The sequence below is a fragment of the Phyllostomus discolor genome, chromosome 5, assembly GCF_004126475.2.
Source record: "Phyllostomus discolor isolate MPI-MPIP mPhyDis1 chromosome 5, mPhyDis1.pri.v3, whole genome shotgun sequence".
Classification (NCBI taxonomy): domain Eukaryota; kingdom Metazoa; phylum Chordata; class Mammalia; order Chiroptera; family Phyllostomidae; genus Phyllostomus; species Phyllostomus discolor.
Genome location: NC_040907.2, coordinates 143,275,602 through 143,291,458, shown reverse-complemented (window position 1 = coordinate 143,291,458; position 15,857 = coordinate 143,275,602). Strand labels below are relative to the sequence as shown.

General features: G+C 38.3%; 1 protein-coding gene and 1 pseudogene across 1 annotated transcript in view; both read left to right on the top strand.

The window, feature by feature from the left end:
* The window catches only part of RNLS (renalase, FAD dependent amine oxidase), a 250,858-nt gene that overhangs the window by 199,763 nt on the left and 35,238 nt on the right, over positions 1-15,857 (top strand). The gene's annotated exons all lie outside the window — the stretch shown is intronic.
* LOC114498150 lies at positions 13,201-13,303 on the top strand (annotated as a pseudogene).

The window sequence follows — 15,857 nt, the reverse complement described above, 5'->3', positions numbered from 1 at the left end:
GATATATACAATATATAGAACATTAACTCATCTTTACAATCAAAACACAGAAGAGTCATGTTGCCTCGTAATAATATCATGAGCTTTTAAAAGAACTCATAAGACTTTTTGTCAACATGAACCCAATAAATTTCTTTCTTTTTTTGGTGAAGAAATAAAAGATTGGGGCTATGGAATACTTAAATCCATGAATAAATCAGAAACTTCAGTATGACCCATTATTGAACTTTGTCCAGGGCTGCTGAAAAGTTCCATAGATGCACACAGGTCATGAAAAGTTCAAGAAGTAGTGAACAAAAGGTTAAAGAGCCTGGAGTCCACAGCTGCCTGGCATTTCTGTAACTAAAAGCAGTTCCAAACTACAGATTTATATAGCACCCACACTAAGAAGTGAGTCTTAAACATTAAATACTCTAAGTCCCTTTTTGTGTCAGCATTCCACCTTTGTGTCCTGCCACCCTGCCCTCTGAGAGGGACGGTTTCACTTGTGGTATTGGTTCTGGCTTGTGGCTGTCAGGCTGGGATTTACAAAAGACCTTTGCATTGGCCAAGACTTGGTCCAGCACACAAGGCTCAGATGTGCAGATGACTGGATGTCTTTTTTACCCACTATTAGTGGAAGGTAAGGGGGGAATGAGAATCAGATGACTGTGATCTAAATTTTCAGGTCATAGACAAGAGCAACAGAAAAACTGACAGAGGCTGCCATCACTGCTGCCAATTTAGAAAGGAAACAGCAAGGACGAACTCTCTGTTGGTTTTGTGAGCAGGTGAGGAAGGCCATGTGTAGCGAGAAGAGTAGAATCGGCAGATGTTCACAGGTGGAAGTTGCCACAGTCCCTCTGACCTCTCTGTTAACACAGATCATGTTAACTAGGTGTGCAGCTATTGTCTAATAAAGAAAATGCTGTATTAGATGTGATAACATCCAATATTTGCTATCCATAATTCAGTCCTTTTTAAGAGATGGTTCTTTTACCTGCTGAGGACCCAGAAGAGAACAATGCCAGCTTGGAAGTAGGAGTGAGGAGAACTAAATTGCTTTGCCTAATTGAGAACATTTCAGACATCCTGAAAAAATGGGTAGGGCGGGGAGCAGAGAATGGGAAGGAAGAAAGAGAAAAATAGATGGTGAGAGGCTGTGGCTTGACCTGAGGCACAATGGTGTAGATTTGTAACTTTGGCTGTTCAGTTTCCTTTGCAACCCCCTTTTGCAACACCCTACAACCGCGACGTAGTCCTGGATTGAACAACTGCTTTAAATCCCTGGCTGCTCTTTACTGGGGAGTTGTTAAGTAGTCAAGATAGTGCAGGTACTTTCTGGAATATCTAGGATAAAATGAGATAAGAACTTTACAGTTTCTTTTTTTTTAAGATTTTATTTATTTATGCTTAGAGGGGAAGGGAGAGAGAAAGAGAGGGAGAGAAACACCAATGTGTGGTTGTATCTCATGTACCTTTTTACTGGTGATCTGGCCCACAACCCAGGTATGTACCCTGACCGGGAATCAAACCCTGGACCCTTTGGTTTGCAGGCCAGCACTCAATCCACTGAGCCATGCCAGCCAGGGCTGGGACTTTATGGTTTCTTTCGGTTAGCCCCTGCACAGAAATTTTGAGTTTGCTGTTTATGTGGCAAACCTCACATCTGTTTGAGAACCTTATTTAGAATTAAGACAGAACTCCTCATCCTCTGGACCTCAAATAAAGCAAGCTCAACTTGATGTGTCCATAATACCCGCAACCATGTCAATCTGTTGAGAGCTGGAGATTGGCAAAAGGCTCTCCCTGTGGAACTGAACTGTTTCAAAGGATCTTGAAGTCAAGTCTTTACTGAGGTCTGAAGTAAAGCTGTCAACACCTTGGATTGGGAGCCAGAGCTCAAAATGATGTGCTCTGCTCTGCTTCCCAGAAAGTGCCTGGATTTCATCAATCTGGAGGCATCTCAAAACCTTTGCAAGTTGAGAACAGTCTTGTAAACTTGTGTAACTCTCAGACAGCTTGTGAGCCTCGGGTCCTGGGAGACAGTCAAGACTTGTTGAGCCAGAGGAGAGCTTGACAAGTCTTCATTCCGGTCCTTTTTAATCTGGGACGATGACAACACTATCCCAAAGAGGTGAGAACTTTCCTTTGCCCAGAGCTCCTTCAGAAATGATTCCCCATTTTCTTCACTGTCAAGAGTTCCTCCTCAGATCAATCTAAATGTCTCATGAGCTAAAGAATTGATATGCCCTGCTTGCAGTGTCTACTGCTTTCTCCAGAATTAGAAGTTCTCTCCTTTAGTGGGAATACATGCCACTATCCATCATACATGCTGCCTATCTCTTGATTTCTCTGATCTTGATCAAGATTGGAAATAAAAGATAGACACTAACATCAGGCTTAATAGGAGTAGGCCTCGGTGCTTAATAAATATTTGCTGAGCCAGTTGTCCTTTCTGCTGCTCTGAGAAGCCCTTCCCAGGTCCTGAAATAACATTGATAATTAATACTTCAGCACTGGTCACCCACTGAGCAGGCAAGAAAAGGTAATGACTATCACCAAATTGTTCATCCCTAAGACAATCTAGGTATCTGTTCCCACTGCCCTTAAAATCACATAGAACAAGTTAGCTCTCTAACTGCTGAATCTAGAAGCCATTGAAGAGCACATGTGAGTCTTGGCAATTGGAAAGATTAGAAGCCTATTTTGGAGAGATACTTGCAAACTGGGCATATCAATTCTTTATATAGGATTAGAGGTATTATCAATTAAGATCTGGAAATTTTATGGAGCCCTCTTCCCAAAGAGGTACAGATATTCTCAGTAACAATTTTACCGTTGTGTCCAGGGATGATACATCTGCTTTGAATGATGCCCTGTAACACAGACCTTGATTTCCAAGGTTACACTTCAAAGGATCCCACTGTTCTCTTTGTGAAAGATATTCCTTTTTAATAGTTAGTTAAAGAACAGTTGTGCTCCAGCTGAGATATGTAACTTAGAAAATATGTGGTGAGTTCTGCAAATGTTCCATTTCTTTGAAACGGTGTAGCAGTTCTCTCTTTTTTATATTGCAATGATATTAAAGTGAAATTATATTTTGCATAAGAATCTTGCCATAAATGATAGTTCATATTAACTGAGATTTGGTGAGTGATGGATTCTTTATTGCACAATTCACAACTTGGTATTTATCATGAATGGTCAAAAATAACCAGTTTTATCCAGCATGGTTCTGTGAATACTTTGTAATAACAAACTAGTTTCAAATTATAACTCAACACTTAAGATTAGATTGAACCATCTCATATCACTATCTTTGTAAATTAAAAATGGTTGAATACCAGCATTTTCATGTGATTCAACTTAATAGCTCTATGATCATGATTAAGTTTCTTTTTTATTTTATTTTATTTTTATATGTTTTATTGATTATGCTGTTACAGTTGTCCTATTTTTCCATCCCCTTTATTCCCCTCCACCCTGTACCCTCCCCACCAGCATTCCCCAACCTGAGTTCATGGCCATGGATCATACGTGTAAGTTCTTTGGCTTCTCCATTTCCCATACTATTCTTACCCTCCCCTTGTCTATTTTGTACCGACCATTTATGCTTCTTATTCCCTGTACCTTTTCCCCCATTCTCCACACTCCCCTTCACTGCTAATAACTCTCCATGTGATCTCTATTTCTGTGAATCTGTTCCTGTTCTAGTTGTTTGCTTCGTTCATTTTTGTTTTTGTTTTTGTTTTTTTAGTTTTGGTTATTGATAGTTGTGAGTTTGTTGTCATTTTACTGTTTGTATCTTCTTTTCTTTTAGATAAATCCTTTTAACATTCATGTAATAAGGACTTGGTGATGATGAACTCCTTTAACGTGAGCTTATCTGAGAAGCACTTTATCTGCCCTTTCATTCTAAATGATAGCTTTGTAATCTTGGATGTAGGTCTTTGGCTATCATCACTTTGAATACTTCTTTCCAGTCCCTTCTTGCCTGCAAGGCTTCTTTTGAGAAATCAGCTGATAGTCTTACAGAAACTCCTTTATAGGTAACTGTCTCCTTTTCTTTGCTGCTTTTAAGATCCTCTCCTCATCTTTAATCTTGGGAAATGTAATTATGATGTGCCTTTGTGTGTCCTTCCTTGGGTCCAACGTTTTTAGGACTCTCTGAGCTTCCTGGACTCCCTAGAAGTGTATTTCCTTTGCCAGATTGGGGAAGTTTTTCTTCATTATTTGTTCAAATAAGTTTTCCATTTCTTGCTCTTCCTCTTTTCCTTCTGGCACCCCTACAATTTGGTTGTTGGAACGTTTAAAATTGTCCCAAAAGTTTCTAAGCCTCTCCTCATTTTTTTGAATTCTTGTTTCTTCATTCTGTTCTGGTTGAATGTTTCTTCCTTCTCGTCCAAATGGTTGATTTGAGTCTCGGTTTTCTTCCCTTCACTGTTGGTTCCCTGTACTTCTTTTTTTTTATTTCATGTTTCATAGCCCTCACTTTTTCCTCTATTTTGCAACCATGCTCAACCATTTCTATGAGCATCCTGATGACCAGTGTTTTGAACTCTGCATCTGATATGTTGGCTATCTCTTCATTAGTTAGCTGTATTTTTTCTGGAGCTTTGATCTGTTCTTTCATTTGGGCCATATTTTTTTTTTTTATCTCAGGAGACCCATTATGTGGTAAGGGGCAGAACCTTAGGGGTATGCCAGAGTGAGACAACTCATGTTGGGAGGGGTCCCAGAGGGAATAATGCCATTTGCTCAGCTCTCAGCCAGCTTTCAGTTACTTCTCCTGCTACCCACAAGCAAACTGGGCCCTTCTGGTGCTGATTCCTGGGTGGGTGGGCTTGTGTATGTTTTAGGACATTGTGGGTCTCTCCAATGAGCTCTCCTGTGAGGGTAGGAGTTTCTCTCACTACTTCAACCCCCACAAGTTTTTCAGTCAGAGGTTTTGAGACTTTATTGCCATGTACTAGACCATGGGTTACACTGACTGTCTCGCTCCCCAGTTGTTTCTCCTGGTTTATCCGCACACAAGTGTGGGACTACCTGCTCTACCAGCTGCCACCTTGCCCAGTCTCCCAGCTACCACTTCACCCACCCCATCCTCCAGCTGCTCCCTTGCCATGACCTCTCCAGTCCTGCTGCCTGACTCTGCCTCTCCTACCAGTATGGATGAATGTTTCTTCTTTTACTCCTTGGTTGTCAGACTTCCATACAGTTCAATTTTCTGGAAGTTCTGGTTATTTTTTGTTTCTAAATTTGTTGTTGTCCTTCTTTTGTTTATGCAAGGAGGCAAAGTCTATCTACCTATGCCTCCATCTTGGCCGGCAGTCCCTGATTAAGTTTCTTAATCACTCTGAGCTTCATTAATCTCTACTATACGTATAAGGTTAATAAAGTCTCCCAGAAATGTTATAAGGATTGAATACAGTATATCCAAAATCTCTAGTACTATGTTTGGCACATAGTAGGCACATATAAATTATTCTATACTTTCATCCTATTAGTTATATATACTTTTTTTCATTTTGAGAAAGAGAATAGGGAAGACAATTGCCAATAGTGGAAGTTTAGTTATATTATCTTTTGTGAAAAATAATAACACTTATACATTAGGGTGGCTAAACAATATCTCATTACCTGAATAAGGTGTTAGATTCAGAGGACATTAGGTTAGGTGCCATCCTTTCTTTTTACACAATCTCAAATCACTTTTTGAATAAGAATAATTCCCCCAAAATTCACACAGTAGCCATTCTGAGAAGATTTAGGCACTCTGAGGTAAGTCATCATGAAATGAAAGGGCTGAGACTAATTCAAGAGCAGGCTTCAGAGTCTCACTGCAGAATCTCACCACAGGAAATCACTTCATCATGTTTTATAAATACTTTATGTCAGTTAGAATTTTTAATTCTGTCCAGAGTCACCAATCTATCATTTTGCCCAGATGTGATGTAATTGAGTCCATTTAGCTTAAAGGGCCCTTTGGTTTATTACCAGTGTCTTTCTTGTTATTAAGTGAGTTGAGAAGGCTTTGATATGTCCCTTAAGATACATGGGCCCTGATGTTTTTAAAGATCATTGCACCTACAGACTTCTTATATGTGTTCATTTAGATAATGAGAAGGATCCACATGTATTGTACAGGACATTGAATTCCCTGCATAATATGAATGAATATTAAACATTAGGATCTGAAAAGAATAGTGCAATTCCATTAATATTTATAACTGATCTGTGAGACTAGGGGAATTCTTCAGTATGAAATATTCCAAATTCATGTTTGTAAGAATGAAGCATCCATGAATTTAAAATGCAGTTTTCCTCACTGAATTAGATTTCTATTATATAATATACCTAGTGAATTCTTTGTTGTTGATGTTATAGCCTTGCATTATTTAATAGAGGCTGAAAATGCATTTCAGAAACCCAAGTGCAGTTGAAACTAATCCACTCTTTTTTATTAAAAGTAAAATGCCTTTTCCACTATCTTTAATCATAATAATAGTTTCTTAGAGTAGCTAACATTATCAAGATTATAGTCCCTTTGATTTAAACTTTTTCACCAGATTGCTTAGACTCAATCTTGGGTGTTTTTTTTTTCTGTCAAAATTTAACAGGAAAAATAATTTCACTAGTCTTATTAGTAAAGTAGATAAGAATGTCCACAGTAAACCAGTAAGTTTCCTCTGTGAAAAGGGCCAGAAATATTTTGACATTTTCATAAATAAAAACTTCATTATCTGATCAGTCTCGGTCTCTCAAATTCAACATTTTATAATGTCAAGGCAAAAACGTCTCTTCAATACACCAGAAGAATGAGAGCAAAGCTTTAGATCAAATCTTCCAGCCCAGAGATAAATTTCATCCATTCATGGAATTCTTTTGAACAGTTACAAATCTAAAGTAGAACATAATTACGCAACTACAGTGATAGAGTGATAGCCTTAGAGGCAAACCAGTATGCTGGCTCAAGGAGAAAATTTTGCCCAATTCGGGAAGAGTCCAATCATAATACCGCTTAACACACAAAATTTCATATAGGGCACTGTGCTGAGTAGGCCGAAATAATGATGTATAATAAGGGATGGCTGCTTCTTGCTAATGAGTATTTGGAAAGGGGGGCATTTTAGTGGGCTGTCGTCACAGAAAACCAGAGCTTTCTTACACACTATGGAAGAACTCCAGTCAGGGCTGGAACTTGAAGTGCGAGTTAGGACAAATCCTCTGCTCTAGGGACCTGGGTAGGGCCCAATTAAAAGACTATCGAAACCCTTCCGTTTTTCCTTTTGGCAGTGCCAATGAAAGCTGCAACAGGCTGAAAATCTCCTTGTGTCTCAGGATAAATAGATGTTTTCATAAAACTTGGGAGGTCTTGGCCAAAGAAAAAGCTTCTCCCAAACAGATCCCAAACTGTGTGCAGTCCCACTAAATGTGGCTGCTTTCTTTATATGGGTAGAATCTATGGAATTTTTAAAGGTGTTAGGGCAAGGAACACGGAAGAAAAATCATTCTAGCCCTGGGTAGTAAGTAGAATTCAGAAAATGTTCATCAGAGTTGTTTTATTCTTTTCTTTAAACAGTTATATATGTTAAAATCAAACTTTATATGTGAACACTGGCTCTCGATTACCTGCCTTCCAAATTCAGAATATGTTTCTCCTCCAGTCTTCTCTGTTTCTGAAATGGAGCCACCAATCTCCCGTCTCCTTATGCCAAAAATCAGGAATCATTCTTTGTTTCTCTGCCCCCACCCCTGCCACCATTCACCCCAACAACCAATCTGTAACCAAGTCATACTGATCTTGCTTCCAAAATAGGCAATGTATTCACTTGTTTTTATCACCACTGTCACAACCAAGTCATGGTCTTATTTTAACCAGCTTCCCATACTTGCCTCTTTTCAGTTCATCCTTCACTTAGCAAAACATATCTGTTTGTGCCACACACTTTCCCATTCAAAACCCTTTAATGTCTTCACTTTGCACACAGAATTAAGTCTCAAATCTTTATTATGACCTACAAGGTCCTGAGAGACCTAGTACAAACTGTCACAGACTTTTTCTATAAAGGCCACATCGTGAATAGTTTAGATTTTGTGAGCTATATCTACCATCTCCATTCCAACTACACAACTCTACTAATGTAACAGAAGTTACAGACATTACATGAAGGAAGGGGCATGACTATGTCCCAGTAAAACTTTATTCACAAACACAAGTGGCAGGCTAGATTTGGCCCAAGGACCTTAGTTTGCCAACCACTGATCTGGCACATGCCAGTCTTACTAACTCCTCACCCCTTAGCTTGCTTCACTTTCCCGTCATACTTCTCACTCCGGCCATGCTTTCTCCCACTCAAGAACGTTGTCCATTCTGTTCTCTCTGCCTAGACTGTCTCAATTTAAATGTCACTTCCATGGAGGCCATTCCTAGATTTCTAATTTAATTATGCTTTCCTAATGTACTCTTTTATAGCACCACTTATTTTAATTTTCAGTAACTATGCCTTTATTCATGGGGTTATTTATTTAAAGCCTGTTTCATCTTCAAGTTGTAAGGTCCATGAATGGAAACACTGAATTTACTTCACTCATCTTTGTATCTCTAGCACCTGGCATAGTGCTTAACATATGGTAACTTCTCAATTAAATGTTCATTCATTTTAAAAAATTAATGAGACTTAATAAAAAATTTGATGAGGAAAACAAGATAATTTGGGGATTTCTGATCGGAAACATGAGATGCTTTTAAATCCATTTATTTCCAGGGTACACCATTTGAAAAGTTTACTCTCCAAATAAAGAATATGTACAAATCAGGGTAGGTAATAGGCATAGCCTTAAAACTTAAAGGAACTGTGGTTGATATATTGCGGCTACACAGGTTGGGTAGCTCTGCCTTCTGGAACCCAAGCCCCAAATGTCAGAGTGCAAGTGAGAAAGACATGGAGGAAGCACAACAGCTTTAACAGCCTTGGACTGGATATGACACGCTTCACTTCCCTTCGTAGCCCGCTGACCAAAACTAGTTACATGGCCCCAGTTTAACTACCAAATCGGCTGGGAATTGTCAGGGAGCACATGGACTATGGTGAAAATGAACTATCTCTGCCAGAGAATGTAAAAAAAATATTTCAAATATATAATATTAAGCAAAATTGGCTGTATGAAGATACTATAAACCCCATAGATTGGTATACTATAGAGTATGTATTTTACCAATGTTATAAAGCCTTTCTTGAATTTTAATGTGCTCATTTATGGTAATATTATACTTGTTAGTAATCCTTTGTCTCTTACTGTCATGTTTCCCACAGACACTTTCTACAAAGATTTAATGTAGAGAAAAATGCTCATTTCAAAAACAATTTCATGTTATGACCATGATTTTTCAATATACTTATAAGTTTGGGTCATTTTAAAAGAATTCTATGGTATATTTCTTTTGAAAGTGAAGGATCAGAATCCAAAAACTGACTGTAAGGGAACAATCTTTACATGGAAAAGAACCTATGTTCTCTTTGCTCCAAAAATGTAGACAAAAATTATGTCTACATAAGTTATTCATCAGTCATACATTCAATGAATGTTTACTGAACTCCAACTATTGGCCAGGCATTGTTCTAGATGCTCAGGTGAATAAGACAGCCCTTCCGGTGCTTCTATTCTACACGGGATAGTAAAACATATCCCAGGACAATAATATACAGTTAGAATTCTTTATAAGCAAAAGTCCAACAATGTTTAATCTGATGTTCTCTTTTTTCCTTATTTTATTTATGAAAACTTTTGAAGATATATATTTTAAAGTCTATTCAATAGAATGTTTGTGGAATTGAATTAAGTATTGATAGTTCCATGAGACATTGCCTTTTCATCTGATCAGTAATCCTAGACAGATCATTAACAATCCTTGAGTTATACTGATAAGAATATAAAAATGTGCCTTTTTTAAAGGGACAGTAATAAACTCTGAGGCCATATCTGCTCCATCAAAGAAGGTAGAAACAATGCTCTAATTAGAAATCAGTCACCTGAGGGTATCTTCCTTATTGCTACAGGTTTCCTGAAGGCACTCTCCTGGAGGGATCTGTCTCACAAAACCCGATCTGTGTCTTGCACGTTTGTAAAAGGAGGAATGACGGAGAGGGTTGGACTCAAACTTGAGTTGTTGGCCAAGAGGAAAACTTCCATGACACAGAACTTCCTGTAACAGGAATTCTGTTGATCTGCAAGGGTTTATCTTTGCCATGGTTTGGAATTCTTGTCTCCTTGGTTTGCTGCAGTGGAAACCCATCAAGAAATGACTTCCTCTAAAATGGTTAAATTTGAAAATATCAGAATTTCCAATTAAATAGTTAGATGTGATTGGAAAACCAAAGAAGTCTCAAGTCCTGAGAATGGGGGATGGAGGAGAGCATTAGCTAAGATCCCATGTAATGAAGTAAGACTTAGGAGTCTTTCCCCAGACTTTGTTTCCCCCAAACCTTAACACTAGTCCTGGAATTTAATCTCATTGATCTGATTGGCCTGGCTTGAGTCCACTGCTGAACCATTCACTATGACCAGTAGGAATGGATAACTGACCAGTTTAGGCTAGGCTACATGTATCAAGGCTGAAAGCAGGGGAGGGGTTATTCCCTAAAACAAAATTTGGGTGCTGTTGCCACAAAAGAGCCAGTGGATGCTGAACAGGTGATGACCATAGACATTCACTCATGCGATCCTCATAACTAGCCCAGAGGTCAATATTTAACTATGCTATCCCATACATTTTCTTTAAGGGGTACTAAGTTTCTTGAATCTATTTAGTGGATTACCAGGCAGAAGATTACCATTTGTGAACCAGTTTGATCCTCTTCATGACTCAAAGCCAATCCAGTACAAAAAATTAAAAAAAATTAAAGTGAATTTGTGTAGGCAATGTGTATTTTTTCTCCCAGTACTAGGAGTACTTCTTGCCCATCCTTCAGGCCCAACCCTACTGGTTATTTCTTATCCCTAATGTCAGCCCTTTCCACTGATCACCTTGTCTATTATGAAATCTTGTCCACTTTGAAGATTTGACTCAGCACCTTAATTCTTATGTCTACTCCTAGCTCCTCTAATCAGTAGAAAATTCTCCCCCGTAGTCTAGCCTAGCCCCTGTTCTCACTCTTGAACCCATCTCAAAGTGTCTAGTATCCACTCCAGCATTCACAGGTATTGCGGAAATAGGTAATATGTTGTTTATTATTTAAGTATCTTGGATTACTGGTAAATGTTATCATTTACTTTCTCAGTTGGCTAGAGAAGGCAGAGGATACTCTTCTGTGAACAATTTTCCGTTGTTTACTAGAAGATTATTTCCTGAATTTGTATACATTTACTTATACTGGAGCTATGGGGAAACATCTGAAATTGGAAGTATGAAGTTTAAGGGGGTTCTCATTTTATTTTCAATTCATCGTGTGGGGTTTTACACACTTGTTTATAGTTAACTAAATGTCTATCAGAATGGTTAGCTTATACAGAATTGTTTAGAGGATGTCTGTATGTCTTGTTAAACATTAGAAATCCAAACATATATAGCCTGGGATAACAAGGATTACAAATATACATGTGCGTCAGCTTGAAAACTTCCCTTCCTGTCCTGTATTTAAAATGGCTAATGCATACATCCACAGATATGTTGGTGCCTACAGGCCTAAAATAAACAAGTCAAAGACCAAAAGAGTAGAAGAAACTATTAGGTGTGTTAGTGTTTTTTAAAGCTAGTATTTCCAATTCAGTGATGGAGAAAATTCCCTAGGATCACATATAGAACCACAGCTATAATTGTCTATTTGTGAGCATTCAATACTGACAGATTCTAAATGTGCTATTGTTTTGCCCGGTAGAGCTGTCCACATCCTATTCATTCACTAGATGGCGGAGCACTTACTCTGCCTACCCAAGCTCTAGGTGCACACAGACAGCATGCAGTCCTCTGAGAGAAAGGTCTCAGGGACGGAGGAGAATGGAACTGATGTGTTTGAGTGTGTGCAAAAAGTTACAAGTTGATAGATAACAGAGGTGTTCAAGCATTTTGGAAAAAATATGTTAGAGTGTTAGCGGTACATCGAGAATCAAGCAAATGAAAAGATGAGCTAATTATCAACTCTAGGAAAAATGAAGTGTTGAACAAAACAGGATGTATGGTTACAAAGGACTATTTGGTTGCTCAGAAGCATTACTATACATTATTATAATGTAAACTCTGATTAATAATTTTACCAAAAACTGTTGAGATGCTGGTTGGAGAGATGAGTTGGAGTGAGGAGAAGGGTGATGTGGAAGACCTAAGTCCTCATCTGCCGTAATAGGAGGTGAATAGCTATTACTTCATTCATTCATTCATCTATTCATCCATGTTTTGAACAAAAATTGATTGCTTACCACATGCTAGTTTCTGAGGTAGGTGTTAGAAATGTAAAACAAGTAAGTTGAAGTAGTTTTCCATCTAGAGGCAAGAGAGACAAGTAAATAGACAATTAGAATGTCAAGGAACATGTGTTAAGGACACATAGACAAAGCCAAAGGGGCTATGATCGAGGATGGGAGGCAGGGGTGGGAGGGGAGGAAATGGAGACAGCTGTACTTGAAAAACAATAAAAAAATACAATGTGACAGATGCTATGATTCCGGGATGCACTTTTCTCCCATGATGCATCATTTTCTGAGATTTTGATTTCCCGTCAATGAAGTGGAAGGTAAGAGTGATGGCACAATAAAACCGCAGTAACTCTAATCCTCTGAAATGAAGTGAGTCAGCCTTGATAGGCAGGTTTGCCAAATAACACTTGATGAGTACTTACTATGTGCCAAACTCTAAACTTCTCGCTTTACAAGGATTTAATCTGCACAGCAGTCTTGAGGTTGGCACTATGGTTACCACAAGGACAACAAAAAGGCAGACCACTGGAAAAGAATGTACCAATTGGGTTGTATGTGAAAATACCCCACTCACATGTAACTAACTGAAAACTAAAAACAAGGTACATTTTAACCTAAAAGATTAGCAAAAATTACCCAGGGTTGGAAAGAGTATAGAGAAATGAGAGCTCTTGTATGCTATCAGGGCAGGTGAAATTTTGGAGCACCATTTAGCTATATCTGAAATAATTTTGCAATACTTTTATTTTTCACTTTATACACTTTCACAGTGTTGGAGTAACCTTTTTTAAAAAATAATTTTGTATCGCTTCTCAGCCTTTTGGCTAAGATCAAGTATAGTATCTGTTTTCATCAGTTTAAAAAATAATTTTGTAATTTAAGTAAAAGTGCTTTTAAAACACCAAAAAGAATTTTCTAGCATCATCCCTTTAAAGAATCACACTGTATATAATTATACTAGGAACTCAAAAATCCTCTATAATTTTGTTTAAGACAAACATTTCAAAAATATATTTGCCCCCAAAATTTTATTATTGTTGTTTTGCCTAATAACTACTAATATGGCATGGGTCATCCTGTGGGGAACACTGGCCCAAGGAGTCACAGACATGTTATAACCGACCTAAAGTTATATAGTCAGGGAGTAGGGAGACAGAATTTCTGAGTCAACATACAAAACTCAACTGATGCCCCTCCAAAACTGGCTGTGCAATCAGGATGAAGAAATGGAACTGATTCATTCATACTAAATAAAGTGTATCTTGTTTCTTAAAGGGAAAAAAAAACCTGCAGGTTTTTCTGTCAATCTTAGATGGTATATCATGGTTTCGTAAAAAGAGTTAGGTACTACCTTCCACAGGAAGAGAAAAAAAGACACATTTGAACTTGAGCTATATTTCCTGTCTTTTAAAAGAGTACCATTTTAGCCCTATCATTTCCTCCTTTTTAAGATATTTTACCTTTAAAAAGAGAAGCAGGGGCTTGTCAGGGAATTTTGGTATCCAGTTCCTGACAAGACACAATTTCTCCATTTCTGTTTCTGAATCTTTTCTAGGCCAATTACCCTCTCCTGTTAGTTTTTTAGATACTATTTTCTTATATCTCCCAAATGAGACTCTTCATTGAAACCTCTTCAGTGATTTTCATTAGCTATTTAATGCAATTGCTGTATCAATTAATATAGTCCCCTACCTCCAGAGAAATAATAAGGAAGAAAATAAAACAACTATTTCTCCTCAAAGATGATAAGATAAAAATGAAATAAGTAAAGGGGAAAACTAGGAGTACAACCATTTTTGTCTGTGCCTGGCCCATGCTGTCATTTCAGAAGTTTACAGTTTCAGAACCTTACTCTTCAGTTAAAACCATGAGATTGTACTGAATGAATATAAATACTTATTACAAAAGTCACTGCTGCAGATAAAATTGGAAGTAATGAAGTTGCCCATGACATGAGTAGGCCTCTTGTAGATGAATTTTGGCCTCTGTAATGTATACATAAGAAATAGGTTTGAAATTATTGAAAAGCAAATAAAACCTGCAGGTGGTCCCTCTGAATAGTGAGGCCTAGTTCCCGATTCTGGGCCAGCAGCAGACACGCAGAACAGCAGACACACTGCCAACGACGACATGGAATGCCAAATGGCAGAGTGCTATATGCTTGTTTGGGTTGGCTGTGCTAGAGAGTGGAGGAAGGGGAGAGAGAGACACCAGAAGCACATATCTCCCCATCTCAGCCTCCCTTTCCCCTCCCCACTCTTCTTCCTTCTCTTTCACCATGTATTCTTTCATGGAAGACGAGGTAACTTTTGAACTTTTTTTCGCTGTTGGATTTACTGATGTGATTGGCTTCCTCTTGATTGCATTTGCCGCTGCAGCCTGGAGCCATATGAAAGAGCTAAATTGTAATGAGAGCTTTCATGGCTAGAGGGCAAGGACAGTTGAGCCAGTTCCACAGGAGTAGGGAGAGGGAAACTCAGCACCAACTTCCGCCAAGGAGAGGGAGGAAGGAGAGCTGGGTATTGCCACCCCCAAACCGTGGCTCTCAACTCCTGCTCCAGTTCCTGTCTTCACATGCATTTTTTTCCTAAACCTCACTTGCACACACTGTCGGTGCCATGCCATTTAGCAGATAATGGTTCTTTAATTGTTTTGCTTGTGTGTCACCTTCCCCACTAAGATGTAAGCCTCCGCCGAGTTTCTCATCATACCAGACTTGGTACTAGCCACCCATGTGCTGTTCATTTGATTGAATCAGTAAAACCAGAAGCATTTTGCCCATTCCTTGACATTCTTGCCCTGCAACTATAGTGCGGGCCACTCCTTCTGTTTCTTTAGTCTCTACTTCCTTGTCAGAGATGAAATCTAGAGCTGGCCTTAGACTTCTTTTGAAAGACTCAGCTTCTGTCCAACTTGATGACCTAACTTTTGTCCCTTGGTAGATATTGCCAAAAATAAAGTTTATTGGGTAGAAAATGTCTCTGAAGTATTTGCATGTGAATAGGGTGTCTCAGTGAGTTTGAGCTTGTTGTGTGGCCTAAAAATGTGCATTTCTCATATGGTTACAGAAGTAAGAAATCAGAAATGGTGACAAATTTGGTCAGAAGAGGGAGAGGAATACTAAGAGTTATGATTTTTAGTATTTCCAGTTTTCTAGGACAATGTAAAGAATTGATCTTCCTCTATTGCTGTGTTTATTTTCCTATACTAAAAACTTAATATATTTTAGGATTATTTTTCCAGAAGTATCTTTTCTGATTCCTTGACTAGTATTGTCACCCAATACCAGGCTGTATTAATGATGCATTTAAACACATGGCAAAGCAAGTCTTGACTCACCAATTTTTCAAAAATTTTAAATAATCTTGTTGCCTTATTTTTCCTTTAGAATTATTTTTTCTAATTAAAAAAAAAACAACAACCTCATGTAGAATTAAGATTTTTTTCTTGCTACTTATTGC